This window comes from Mytilus trossulus, chromosome 2, assembly GCF_036588685.1.
Source record: "Mytilus trossulus isolate FHL-02 chromosome 2, PNRI_Mtr1.1.1.hap1, whole genome shotgun sequence".
Taxonomy (NCBI): Eukaryota; Metazoa; Mollusca; class Bivalvia; order Mytilida; family Mytilidae; genus Mytilus; species Mytilus trossulus.
The window spans coordinates 96842761-96858207 of NC_086374.1; the positions used below are offsets into that span (position 1 = coordinate 96842761).

Below are 15447 nucleotides of genomic sequence, written 5' to 3' on the forward strand. Positions count from 1 at the left end.
TGGACCCCCCCCCCCCCTTTTTAAAATGACTCAATCCGCCCCTGTTAATTATTGTGATTTTAGAAAAATCTGCAAAACCCTTATATGTATCAGATATCACAATGCCAGTTGTTATTATTGCAATACTCACCCAGTTGCAGTATTGACATTAATCAAACCCTCACAATAATTTCACAGTATCAATCTTATTAGAATATCTTACCACAGACTACATGATGATGGTATTACATTCTGTCAACCCTGAAATAGATAGTTAAATATCTTTCTTATTTTTAGTAAATATTAAATCAGCCATGTATTGTTATATTTTAATGATAAAAGGTACAAAAATCTATAAATGGCATAAAAATATTAATATTCATTGCACACATCTGAACAACTATTTATATATCAACCTGCACATCTTCACTTTTTATAATCTTGGGATATGTAAATTACCAAATAAAGTCTTTCCCTGTTATTTGTGGGTTGTTGTTAGGGTTTTTTGATACGATACACCTAAATCAATGAAATATGGGTGACAAAATGAATATCAAATATAAATTTTGGTAATACCGGGTTGTTGTTGCCCAGTTTTTAGTTTTTATATTGTATTTTGTTTACTGTTGTTTTTATTGTGATTGTTTTGTTTTGTTTTTTGTTGGTTTGTTTTAGACTTTTTAATGTCTGTTACCATGGTTACATCGTGATCATTTGTTTTGTGACTAGATGGCAGTTGTTTCATTGACATGATACCACATCTCCTTTAACTTATGTGAGAAATATTCAAATTGAAATGTTTTTCTCTTTTATTGTATAAAATGTAAACATTAAAAGGTTATATTTGTCCTATTTGTTTTGAATTTATTCATCTTTTATTAAAATTTGACTAAAACATACGTAAGTAGATAAACAAAGAACAGCTAGTGCATCATACATCATTTGTACATGGAAGAGTTGGTATTTTATGTTATTATTTGTCTAGGGTGCAGTAACTTCCTACACATAAACCTAATGTCAAAACAGCAAATAGATATGACCAAATGCAATATTAACCAAATCTTTTGTTTATAAAACTAAAGAAAAAAAAATTGAAAAGATTTTTCAACAAATTTGATGATTTTTGGCCAGAGGCCTAAAGATCTGCAAAATTGTTTTTAAACTGCAATGAATATGAAATAAAATGTTCTTGCACTACAAAAATACACTATTTTATATTCAAATGTTCAAACGTTAACCAGTAGTGACATCGTTTATAGCTTAATTCTTTTTATATATTACAGATTTCTATAAATCTTTTTCTCCCTGATCTGCCGGTCCTCACTATTATTTCTATACTAAAATTGTGTTGGTCCTTTGCAAACTTTTGGTGGTTAGGTCTTTAGGATCACCACTTTTCAAGATCTTTGCAGTATTTATCACTAACCAATGTTTGTAAATATTTAGATTATTCATGACATGATAAAATCCAACAGAAACTTAATTTGAACTTCCTGGATAATGCAACCAATGAAATAAATGGCTGCATTATTTTTAAGACACTGGTAACAGCTTTAATTACCGGTAGGGCGAAAAGGATGTCACTAATGCTGAAATAACTTGTGTCCAATCCCTTTTGCTGATTTTGAAAATAAAAGTACATGTGTATGTTTAAACAAAACAGCTAATCTGTTCTATCTTACTGATGTAACCAATGAAAATAATGATTCCTGTTCCTTCCTTTTGACACATGCCAAAATTGCTAAACAACTCAAAATTTACGACAAAATCAAAATGCCTTCAATAATCATCTTTTGCGATTCACAGCAAAAACAAAACCTCCTCTTCAGTCATCATTGAGGGGCCTGAGACAGTGGTTGAGTGGTCTAAGTAGTGGTCTAAGTTGAACTTCCTGGATAATGCAACCAATGAAATAAATGGCTGCATTATTTTTAAGACACTGGTAACAGCTTTAATTACCGGTAGGGCGAAAAGGATGTCACTAATGCTGAAATAACTTGTGTCCAATCCCTTTTGCTGATTTTGAAAATAAAAGTACTTGTGTATGTATAAACAAAACAGCTAATCTGTTCTATCTTACTGATGTAACCAATGAAAATAATGATTCCTGTTCCTTCCTTTTGACACATGCCAAAATTGCTAAACAACTCAAAATTTACGACAAAATCAAAATGCCTTCAATAATCATCTTTCGTGATTCACAGCAAAAAACAAAACCTCCTCTTCAGTCATCATTGAGGGGCCTCAGTGGCCGAGTGGTCTAAGTAGTTACTACTGTAATCACTAGCCAGTCATCATTGAGGGGCCTCAGTGGCCGAGTGGTCTAAGTAGTTACTACTGTAATCACTAGCCAGTCATCATTGAGGGGCCTCAGTGGCCAAGTGGTCTAAGTAGTTACTACTGTAATCACTAGCCAGTCATCATTGAGGGGCCTCAGTGGCCGAGTGGTCTAAGTAGTTACTACTGTAATCACTAGCCAGTCATCATTGAGGGGCCTCAGTGGCCGAGTGGTCTAAGTAGTTACTACTGTAATCACTAGCCAGTCATCATTGAGGGGCCTCAGTGGCCAAGTGGTCTAAGTAGTTACTACTGTAATCACTAGCCAGTCATCATTGAGGGGCCTCAGTGGCCAAGTGGTCTAAGTAGTTACTACTGTAATCACTAGCCAGTCATCATTGAGGGGCCTCAGTGGCCGAGTGGTCTAAGTAGTTACTACTGTAATCACTAGCCAGTCATCATATGAGGGGCCTCAGTGGCCGAGTGGTCTAAGTAGTTACTACTGTAATCACTAGCCAGTCATCATTGAGGGGCCTCAGTGGCCGAGTGGTCTAAGTAGTTACTACTGTAATCACTAGCCAGTCATCATTGAGGGGCCTCAGTGGCCGAGTGGTCTAAGTAGTTACTACTGTAATCACTAGCCAGTCATCATTGAGGGGCCTCAGTGGCCAAGTGGTCTAAGTAGTTACTACTGTAATCACTAGCCAGTCATCATTGAGGGGCCTCAGTGGCCAAGTGGTCTAAGTAGTTACTACTGTAATCACTAGCCAGTCATCATTGAGGGGCCTCAGTGGCCGAGTGGTCTAAGTAGTTACTACTGTAATCACTAGCCAGTCATCATATGAGGGGCCTCAGTGGCCGAGTGGTCTAAGTAGTTACTACTGTAATCACTAGCCAGTCATCATATGAGAGGTCTGTAATTACTAGCTAGTCAACACAGAGGTTGTGCATTTGAACTCCTTGTTACAAAATAGAAGAACAACAAATGTGTTTTAAAGAAAAGAAAAATGGCATATTTCATCTTATAAGCATTATTTCAGTGTTCTCCTCATTGATTCCTTATTTCACCCTGGTAAACAGAAAATTCTGAAACACCATCTTGTTTCTACAAATCAGGGGCAGATCCAGCCATTTTAAAAAGGGGGGTTCCCAACCCAGGCAGGATAAAGGGGTGGTTCCAACTATATGTCCCCAATCAAATGCATCTATCGTCCAAAAAAAAGGGGGGTTCCAACCCCTGGACCCCCCCCTCTGGATCCGCCACTGCAAATTATAGCCTCACATTCATAACACTATCTATAAGATAATAATTTTGGATAGCATCAAAATCTAGCAATATAGCATCACATTACCATCATGCTAAAAGGCCCTGAGGAGAACACTGTATTTCTAACCTCAAAAAGTCCATATCAAAACATATATCTTAAAGTATAAAAATAACCTGTAAATGCTAATGGGTTTTGTGCAATATCTTGTCTTATGTGTATTTACCGCACATCTTTTCAATTTATAGTATAAAGAAGAAGTCACCATCATCTCTATAAGTATCAGATAAAAGGTCTTAATGTTACAAATATAATAGAAATCTTATCTACATGTAAACAAAGTTACATAAGTACAAGTGTAGTTAAACTGTTGTCATCATGTTTAATTCTCACATGATTTCAAACTAACCCAATAACTGACTTTACAGGATCTTGAAAAGAATAATTGGAAGTGAAAGGTCCTGGACTTTTTATCTTCAGACAATTTATACAGCCTACTGCTCGGTGTGAGCCAAGGCTCCAAGTTGAAGACTGTACTTTGACCTATAATGGTTTACTTTTGCAAATTATGACTTGGATGGAGAGATGTCTCATTGGCACCCATACCACATCTTCTTATATCTATATATGTTTCCTTGAAAACTTTGGAGCCACTTCAACCTTTTTGTGGAACTATAATCACCCTTTTCATATATTTCGTATTACATAAATACATAACCTATTATATATTTTTGACAAAAAAGACAGCTATTGTTAACATGCTAACATGCTATTTCACTATTTCATAGGGACATAAATAGATTTGACAAACATCTGATGCATGTGATGACTAGTTTTAATCGCTGATGACTAGTTTTAATCGCATCTGTTATTAAAAATAAACATCTGATTATGGTATCACCAATGTTATTTTAACTGATCGGGCGGAGCTAATGTTTTAATTTGCATAAAGACAGTCTATTTGAAGATGTGTGTGATAAGGATGCATGATTGCCGTTATAATTATTACTTATTTCTAATCAGTGTCATCAAAGGAATTTACAAAACAATAACTGGACACTCCATTGATGAGTTTATCATAAAACGACTAACTAAAGATGGACTGGTTTATTATTAGTGAACGGATTAGACTCCGCCCAGTCGAGTGAAATAAATCGAGTAAAAGTCTCAATACTTATGATTCAATTAGCAAACTTGTCATGTATTTCATATTAAATTCTCTACCTAATCGCATTTCATGATTTTACAAAAAGCAAACTATTGGGGCTCACCTCTATCACATATTACATAGGAAGTGCACTTCTAAGCTTTAAACAAGAGGCTCCTAAGAGTCTGAATAGCTCACCTGGTAAAGACATGTAATTTTTACCTTTCAATCAATAAAATACTTCTGGTAAATCTTGTATTGCTGATCTTTAAGTTATGGTGTAAATCTTGTATTGCTGATCTTTAAGTTATGGTATAAATCTTGTATTGCTGATCTTTAAGTTATGGTGTAAATCTTGTATTGCTGATCTTTAAGTTATGGTATAAATCTTGTATTGCTGATCTTTAAGTTATGGTATAAATCTTGTATTGCTGATCTTTAAGTTATGGTATAAATCTTGTATTGCTGATCTTTAAGTTATGGTATAAATCTTGTATTGCTGATCTTTAAGTTATGGTATAAATCTTGTATTGCTGATCTTTAAGTTATGGTGTAAATCTTGTATTGCTGATCTTTAAGTTATGGTATAAATCTTGTATTGCTGATCTTTAAGTTATGGTATAAATCTTGTATTGCTGATCTTTAAGTTATGGTATAAATCTTGTATTGCTGATCTTTAAGTTATGGTATAAATCTTGTATTGCTGATCTTTAAGTTATGGTATAAATCTTGTATTGCTGATCTTTAAGGGCATACGATACAGTTTTGATCCTGTATTTACAAGTTCATGAAAATTTGCATAAAGGCTATTTTTTACCTGATTAAATCAAATATGTAATAAAAAATATACCTGCATGTGCTACTTTTTGAGTAAAATGAGGTCGAAATTTTGTATATTTGCTCGAAATTCAGATTTGTGGCCACAATTTCTTTTTCGAAAGAAAGGCATAACTTTTTTGTTATAAAAGATAAACACAATTTGTTTTTTGTTAAATAATCGGTAATTTCTGTATTTTATAAATATCCTAAAAAAATATGCATTTTTTTATTCAGAAATAACTCATATTCATCAAATGTTCATGAATTGAGGAAAAAACGTCATTTTTTACTGCATGTTTATCAAAATTAAAAAAAATCCTCTATTTACAGTTTTATAAAATTTGGGTCACAAAATCTCCCTGCAAAATGAAACAAAATGCCGTTTTGAAAAATAGGGGTCCATGAACTCGTTTTCAAATTAAATCTGGTTGAATGATAAAAATCAGTCGAAAAATGCATCTTTTCCCGATATGTCACAGTTTGACGTCGCGAAAATAACAAATTACGTTAGCAACGTCATTACCTTCCCTGTAACTGTATCGTATGCCCTTAAGTTATGGTATAAATCTTGTATTGCTGATCTTTAAGTTATGGTATAAATCTTGTATTGCTGATCTTTAAGTTATGGTATAAATCTTGTATTGCTGATCTTTAAGTTATGGTATAAATCTTGTATTGCTGATCTTTAAGTTATGGTATAAATCTTGTATTGCTGATCTTTAAGTTATGAATCTTGTATTGCTGATCTTTAAGTTATGGTATAAATCTTGTATTGCTGATCTTTAAGTTATGGTATAAATCTTGTATTGCTGATCTTTAAGTTATGGTGTAAATCTTGTATTGCTGATCTTTAAGTTATGGTATAAATCTTGTATTGCTGATCTTTAAGTTATGGTATAAATCTTGTATTGCTGATCTTTAAGTTATGGTATAAATCTTGTATTGCTGATCTTTAAGTTATGGTATAAATCTTGTATTGCTGATCTTTAAGTTATGGTATAAATCTTGTATTGCTGATCTTTAAGTTATGGTATAAATCTTGTATTGCTGATCTTTAAGTTATGGTATAAATCTTGTATTGCTGATCTTTAAGTTATGGTATAAATCTTGTATTGCTGATCTTTAAGTTATGGTATAAATCTTGTATTGCTGATCTTTAAGGGCATACGATACAGTTTTGATCCTGTATTTACAAGTTCATGAAAATTTGCATAAAGGCTATTTTTTACCTGATTAAATCAAATATGTAATAAAAAATATACCTGCATGTGCTACTTTTTGAGTAAAATGAGGTCGAAATTTTGTATATTTGCTCGAAATTCAGATTTGTGGCCACAATTTCTTTTTCGAAAGAAAGGCATAACTTTTTTGTTATAAAAGATAAACACAATTTGTTTTTTGTTAAATAATCGGTAATTTCTGTATTTTATAAATATCCTAAAAAAATATGCATTTTTTTATTCAGAAATAACTCATATTCATCAAATGTTCATGAATTGAGGAAAAAACGTCATTTTTTACTGCATGTTTATCAAAATTAAAAAAAATCCTCTATTTACAGTTTTATAAAATTTGGGTCACAAAATCTCCCTGCAAAATGAAACAAAATGCCGTTTTGAAAAATAGGGGTCCATGAACTCGTTTTCAAATTAAATCTGTTTGAATGATAAAAATCAGTCGAAAAATGCATCTTTTCCCGATATGTCACAGTTTGACGTCGCGAAAATAACAAATTACGTTAGCAACGTCATTACCTTCCCTGTAACTGTATCGTATGCCCTTAAGTTATGGTATAAATCTTGTATTGCTGATCTTTAAGTTATGGTATAAATCTTGTATTGCTGATCTTTAAGTTATGGTATAAATCTTGTATTGCTGATCTTTAAGTTATGGTATAAATCTTGTATTGCTGATCTTTAAGTTATGGTATAAATCTTGTATTGCTGATCTTTAAGTTATGAATCTTGTATTGCTGATCTTTAAGTTATGGTATAAATCTTGTATTGCTGATCTTTAAGTTATGGTATAAATCTTGTATTGCTGATCTTTAAGTTATGGTGTAAATCTTGTATTGCTGATCTTTAAGTTATGGTATAAATCTTGTATTGCTGATCTTTAAGTTATGGTATAAATCTTGTATTGCTGATCTTTAAGTTATGGTATAAATCTTGTATTGCTGATCTTTAAGTTATGGTATAAATCTTGTATTGCTGATCTTTAAGTTATGGTATAAATCTTGTATTGCTGATCTTTAAGTTATGGTATAAATCTTGTATTGCTGATCTTTAAGTTATGGTATAAATCTTGTATTGCTGATCTTTAAGTTATGGTATAAATCTTGTATTGCTGATCTTTAAGTTATGGTATAAATCTTGTATTGCTGATCTTTAAGTTATGGTGTAAATCTTGTATTGCTGATCTTTAAGTTATGGTATGTACTAATGAAACTGCATGTCAAATATCAAAGGTCTTATATTACCGTAGTACTTCCGCACAAATACAGTTACTCTGATTTGATTTTTGATTTTTAGTGTTTTAACGCCACTTTAAAGCACTGCTTTTGTGCTATTAAGCTGGCAGCCAGTTTTTATTGGTGACAGTAAGCAGGAGAAAAAAAATGACCTTTGATAGGAAAATGCTAGTCAATTAAGATTGGAGTCAAGTGCACAAGCACAAGTGAGGTTAGAAATCACAGCCTCAGTGTTGATTGGCTTAGGTGATTACAGTAGTAACTGCTTATACCACTCAGCCTGACCAAGGCCCTAGTTACAGTTTAGAAAGGCAGGCCTTCATGAACTGTACATGCATACCAAATATCAATGGTTTATTAACAGTAGTACTGTTATACTTATTTATAACAAATTTATACAGCATTAACATTAATGAAGAGGCCTTTCATAGGATTTCCCTGTTGGTCAATTCCCCTTTTTTATCCAGGGTTGGAACTTGGGACCTCCTTTTAAAATTGGCTGGATCAAAAAATGATTCAATGAAATTGTTGGAACAGGAGAGAGGAAGAGTCTCCTTTTGTGATTTTTCTTTATAAATCCAGTAAAATGCTTTTATATCTGGTTGAAAATTCCCGTTTTCTTGTTGTGGTACTTCAACACAACATCCTTCAAAACATTGAGAATTTTCTGTTTTCCTTATTTAGGCATAAGTTGTACAAACATTTAAGACCAAAACTGGACAAGTACTAATAAAATCACTATACATGTAAGTATAACTACATTTCCAATTGTACGAATTAAAGTAAATGTTTTAATAGCCCTTGTAAATGACAGTATTATGTTGTATTATCTGTTATTGTATAACAGTTTTCGTGTAATAATTTTAGCCATGAACCTGACATTTAAAGGTCTGTCTCTTTGTACTTTTTGTTCTGGAGAACATGCTTTACAAATATATATATGTACATATATGTATTGTTCAAAGACAATTTTAATCAGAAGGAATAGATAGTGCATGTTACGTACAGGACGCTTTTTGGAAGTTCTAGTATTTAACTTTAATATTTAAAAACAAAATATATCAGTTTTCCTACATAAATTTTATGTTTAAATTCCTATACTTAAATTCCCATTGCATAGTTAGATTAGGCACTAGAGGCTATTGTTGTGATAACTTATAAAGTAATTTAAAAGTGTTAAGCTTGAAAAAGAATTTGACATGGCAAGATTATGAATATATAACATAAAATTTTTATATAATGTTTTGGTTTCTCTTACCAGTGAGGATTTTGTGAAGTCATCAAAAATTATAATAGAAATCTTTACATGAAAAATAAACGATAGCAGCAGAAAAAAAAACGAAAAAAAATAAACCTGTGAGACACAAATCAAAGCACCATCTTAGACATCCTAATTTATGATACAATCTTAATGAAAAATTTATGCAAATTTATTTTTTTTGGCTGAAGGTTATAAAAGCATTAAAATTTTGTTTAACATCAGAGAATATTGGATGTTCAGTGAATTTAGTCTAGTTATCTAAAAGACTTCGTCTGAATTATCTTACATTTGTCATTTCAGGGAATTTTATAGCTGACTATGCGGTATGTGCTTTGAGCATTGTTGAAGGCTGTACGGTGACCTATAGTTGTTAACTTCTGTGTTATTTGATCTCTTATGGCGAGTTGTCTCATTGGTAATCATACCACATCTTCTTATCTTTATATTGTAATATGATATGTTTTATGATGTCATCTCATTTTAACAGTGGTCACTAAGACCGAAAGTAATAAAATCAAATGCTATATAAAGACTAATGCCTAAAACAAAAAATTTGTGTATTGCAAACAATTTCAAATAAAACATAAAAAACGCTATGTTGTAGTATCTATTCCTATTAGTTCTAATTCGCAGCTTAAAAAGGGCTCAATTAAGGGTTAAAACAACCCCCAAAAAATCTAAATTTTAAAAATTATTACATAATCAGTAAATAAATAATTTACAAAATAGAAATTAAAAATGATTTAATTATAATTTACTCACATTACACTGCCACATAAACTTTTAATCCTAAACAAGCCACTCCAAATAACGTAATAACATGAATGAATTCACCTATATTATTTCAAAGGCTGAATAAAAGTCCATTAGTTGCCCTTGAGCCCAATAACAAAATTCACTATAGAAAGCATATTTTCAAATTTCACTTTTAACGTAAAGTTAATAACAAATACATCATTTTCCATCCATACTCTGTCAAGTGAACGTAACTTCTTATCAAAGCTAACGAAAGCCAAGTTTCAATTAAAATAATAAAACTATTCATAAAAAAAACTGTAAGTAAAAGTTTTTACCTGAACAGGTAGTAAAGATAGGTCTAATCTGTTGGTTTAAATGATTTTGAAAGTATGTTTGTCATGTAACTCACGTTCGTGATTAAAACCTTCTTCAAATCAATTAATTTTTTGCCGATTATTTATAGAAAACCGTGTTAATAGATTACAAGCATGTTACTAGTTTACAAACCCTTTTTGTGTCAAAGTAGTGTATACCATATTTAAGGAAGTTTGCATCAAGTTGTTAAAACTTGTTCAAGTGATGTACCCATAACCTTTCCTTCAAGTTTAGCTTCAGAAACAGGTCATTTAGTGCATGGTATCTTTTTTTATGCTTCATATGAATAAACAAGATGTATCCCAATTTCTCATTAATCTAATGCTACATAGATATTTTAGCTATCACTTCACAGTCTGCACTGTTAGCCACTTCATGGCTTGATTGATTCTTGGTGTTTTAAAACCACTTTTAAGTGCCTCCTTTGTGCTATTTTGTGGCGGCCAGTTTTTATTGGTGGAGAAAGCCAGAGTGCCTGGACAAACCACCAACCTTCGATAGGAAAACTGACAATCGTGGTCAATCAAGATTGAAGTCTAGTGCACCTGTGCGGATGGGGTTTGAACTCACAACCTCAGTGTTGACTGGCTAGTGAATACAGTAGTAGAACTACTCAGACCAGTTGGCCACCGAGGCCTCACCACTAGAAGGATGCCACAGATCAGTAAAATTTGATTTGGACTGGCAGGTTTTTGAAGAATTTTGGTTTGGCAAATAAGAAAAATGTCAGAATATTGGTCTTCCGATTGGAAGTTTATATAGATTTTTGTGTAGAGTAATTTCAGCTTGATAATTTGACATCGGCCAGGCAGCCACTTCCTGTTTGATGATAGTTTGAAATTAACTGTCATTAAAATGGAAAATTTATTTCAAATTTGTTTGGCTTGTATGGAAGGGAATGATTCTATATGTAGACTTCAGCTTGATTATGAAAGAATGGTCAGTTATGCTTCAATATATGCAATCTCAATTATTATACTTCATGCAACAACACAGTTACAGAACTGGTACTGGTTCTGAATAATATCCTTTCCAAAATTGTTCAAAATTTAGCATATATCAGGAATTAAGCTATCCATATAAAAAAACATGTCTTTTTTTCTAAAAAGTTTACTTTTTCCAATTACCAGTGATGTCTCCTTCTCATCTTCATAAAAAATTGTTTTTTTTCAAGATAGAATTTCTTTCTTTTCAATGTCTTATTTTAGTTTTAATGTGGTTTATTTTCTTATATACAGCAAAGAGCTTCATCAATAGTATTTAACAGACAATTTGATTATTCTATTATATCAACTAGACATTATTGAGATGCTAGCCATCTCGAAAGGTGCTGCTTAAAATAACATGTGGTAAAAAATTTGTATCTTTACCACAGGACATGGAGTTCTCAACTGAAACCAAAAGTTTTTGACCTTGACCTTTGACCTAGGAAGTTATGAAACATCCTCTGATGCTAGTTAATATGCATGTCAAGTATTAACTTTGAAATTATAACTGTTCTATAGATATACAGCGGACACAAATTGTTAAAGACCCAGAACAGAAAAACTGATCACTGTAGGGCGATCTGCAATTAGTGGTGGGGCCCTGATAAAAAGTAATGTGGTTATGAAACTGCAACCTGACAACACAACACACTAACTTCTAACATCCAACATACCAAGTATTTTAACAATAGACAAATGTCTTAACCATTTGTCAAGCTTTAAAGCGTCATAATCCAGTTTGTCTAGACAAATTGTTAATGAGATTGGAGATGAATTTCACTTTATCTTAGAATGTCATTTTTTTTTAAACAAGAGAAGAAAGATGACATATTGTTTCGATCTTTCTTTTAAATATAAATTATTGATGTCATCAAAAAATGAAAGAAAGCTTATCAAGCGTTGCAAATTTATAAAAAAAAAAGAAATGAAATTGGCTCTTCATTCTTTCATTTAGTTTGTGATTTTAAAAATTTTGGCCTCTAGCATCCTTAAAAGACAACTATTTATGTTATTGTTGAAATCTCAGCTGCTGCAATAAAATTGGTAGCTGTTAATGTTATTACATTGACCTATGCATACATCCCTTAATGAGTTTGGAAACTTTAATTTTCAATAATTCTACCATTCCAATGCAACTTACACAAGATAAAACAATTTGGTGTCATAGCTATCTTGGGGAAGTTTAATTCAATCAAAGTTCGTGCAATGTGAAATAGAAACAATGCGATCAGACCAATCCTGGTAAAGTGACAATGCGTTTTTATCACTGATCACTATTTCAAATATCAAAATAATGCAAGATACATTGAAACTTAATTTAACTTAACTGTGAGGGAGGTCTTTTACCTTGTTCAGGCTTACTTCATGACTTTAACTTTCTTTTGAAATTCAGTAATGTTTATTCATTCATTGTTACAAATAAAGATTTAAATGAACTCTCTACTCTTTTCTTGTATAATTTTGTTTCAAATTAATATTTAAAAATAACTTTAAATTAACTGATTATGTGCAAAACTTTAGGTGAATTAGTTTTAAAATAACATATTTTTTTAAATGCCTGTATAGTGCCAGAGCTTTTTTTGGTATTGTAAAAAATAAGTATGAAGTACCGTATATTATATATATAATGATCACATGCACCGCAGTGTGTTGTTTTTTCTTCTGGGCGCCTTGAATAAAACTAATTTTATTTTTGTTTTTTATAAATGCATTATAAAAAACAAATCTTAAAACATTAAAGTTAAAAAAGTTTAAAAAATAAATAAAAAGCAACTGTCTGCAAAACAAAACTTACATTAGACTTAGTAAAATCCTATTGGAAATATTATCCATGTAAACGAGGCACCATCGGGGAAAGTGTTCAAATTAAATATTGGGTAAGTTAAAAAGCCAGACAAGGACATTTCCTACAGAAAATAAGGTTACCAATAGGGTTCCTTAAAGCTTCATATAAAGTATAAAATAACTTACTTAATTTTAGTCTATCTCAAAGAAAATAATTAATAATCATTTCAATAGTTATTAACTTTCTTTGAAACTGTTCTCTTTTTTTACATTCTTTTATCTTATGAAGGCCCTCTATTGGACCTTTTTATTATGTATTACAAACATATTTAGCCAGATGTTGCCATTTATTGGATTGTCAATATTGATAAAAGTTTGTTTCAAGGTCATTCTAGGTAAATATACTGTGACTCACAAATCAGAAGATTCCAAGATTATACAGGGACCAATCTGGCCTTATCTTGTCCTAAAAATAGAGACCAGCTGATGGGCTCAGGGTCCCCTAATCAACAAGGTCTCCACAATTATATATAATAGGCTTACCTCTGTTCTAAGAGTCATAGGGATCACCGATTATTGATCTTAGTTGTTGCCTTGGAAGATTAGGCATTTGTTCTGTATGTTTAATCTCTGTGATGCTGCAAAAGGTGATATAATATGCACTGAACTTTGGTGCAAGGCTGCTATACATAAGGCAAATGTAATATATTGCCTGTATCTGAAAAAGATGCAAAATACACAAATATTGTAAAATCAAATGGGCATCAAACATTAACCAAGGCTCTGTATTTTGACCAATAATGGTTTTTCTTTTACAAATTGTGACTTGGATGGAGATCGAGTTTTCTCATTGGCACTCATACCACATCTTCTTATATCTATCAAATATTATCATATTGAAGTCCTACCAAATATACTGAAGATAAAAAGAAATGCAAAAATCTTTTAGACTGATTGTTTACTTGTTGTTTCCTTAAGGTTTAGTGTTTTCTAATAGGATAATCATTATTGTGCTTGATAATATCCACAAGATCACTAACAAAATATTGCTGTAGTTTCCAAAATTATTGGGTGTTTTTATTATTGCAAATCCTCAACAAACAGAAAATGAGAAAACTTAATTAGAGCCATTGCAAAAGTTTACTGAAGGACCATCCTGAATGAAATTTAAAAAAAAAATGTTTGTTAACCTGATAATGTCATATCATTTCCATTCATCAAAACATCAAAATTATTTTTAGATTTTTAGAACTGTAAGAACAAACAAATAAACAATGCACAAGATTAAGAAGAGATGATAATCAGTGACTATGCAGTCACCATATATGCTCCTAAGATATTGAGTTTACAGAAGCAAGATGTTATCTACTGTGGAATCATCTATTTTTGGTGGGTATCAATTATCGTGGATTGCTGAAAACTTGCATATTTGTTGATATTTGATTTGGTGGTTTTACTAATCTCTGTATACAAAGCCTATCGAAAATATGGTTTGTTGGACATGTGAATTGTGGTTGACCTGTAGACAAGAAACCAACGAAAATTGGTATCCAACGAATAATAATGAATCCACAGTATTAAAAGGACCACCTCCGGATGCAGGATTTTCTGGCTGCATTGAAGATAGACCCATTCTTTGCCATTCACTATTGTCTGCTCCTTGGCCTGGTTGTTGTTTCTTTGACCAGTTCCGTTCTCAATTGTATTGGTCAAACCTGTAGCATAGAAAAGGGTGATGATGTCCACTTTTATTGAAAAATCTGTGTAACCAAAATTATGAAGCCTATTGCAATAGTTCACAAATTTTATGGTTTACATGTACCCAAAAAATCCATGAAAAATTGATTACCAACATATAATGATGAATCCACAGTATGCTAGAAATTGTACTTTTATGATCCTCCTTATAATAAAAATATCTTTAGTCAGTCTTTATAAAAGTTGCATTCTTGCATTGATAAAAGATAGAATAACACTTTGACTGAACTTTATTGTGGAGTAGTTTTTAAATAGTTTAAACAGAAATAGATTTTTCAGCTAATTTCACACTGAGGCCAAATGTCACATAACAAGTGTGAAGGTTATTGAACCTTTACTTGATTATAATAATACATTGAATAGCAATCTGTAACTTTCTTTACATAAATATCAAATAAAATAACAAGAAATAAAGGCTTTATATGAAAATCAATGGTTGTATACAAACATTTTCCACAAAAGAAGAGCCATATATATATATGAATATATTTTCATTGAACTGTATTTTTATGTATGTATTTACCAAATACATGTAAAAGGGGGCTGACCAATTTCTTTAAATTACTGTAGACAGGTCACATGACTGC

The 15447-nt window shown here is 31.6% G+C and overlaps 1 long non-coding RNA gene across 1 annotated transcript; it reads right to left on the reverse strand.

The window, feature by feature from the left end:
- Window positions 1-130: 130 nt before the first annotated feature.
- LOC134708464 (uncharacterized) lies at window positions 131-14900 on the reverse strand. The gene is made up of 3 exons (XR_010105844.1): window positions 14693-14900; window positions 13646-13740; window positions 131-240 (listed from the first exon to the last, which is right to left on the reverse strand). It is a non-coding gene; the product is annotated as an uncharacterized LOC134708464 (long non-coding RNA).
- Window positions 14901-15447: the final 547 nt, after the last annotated feature.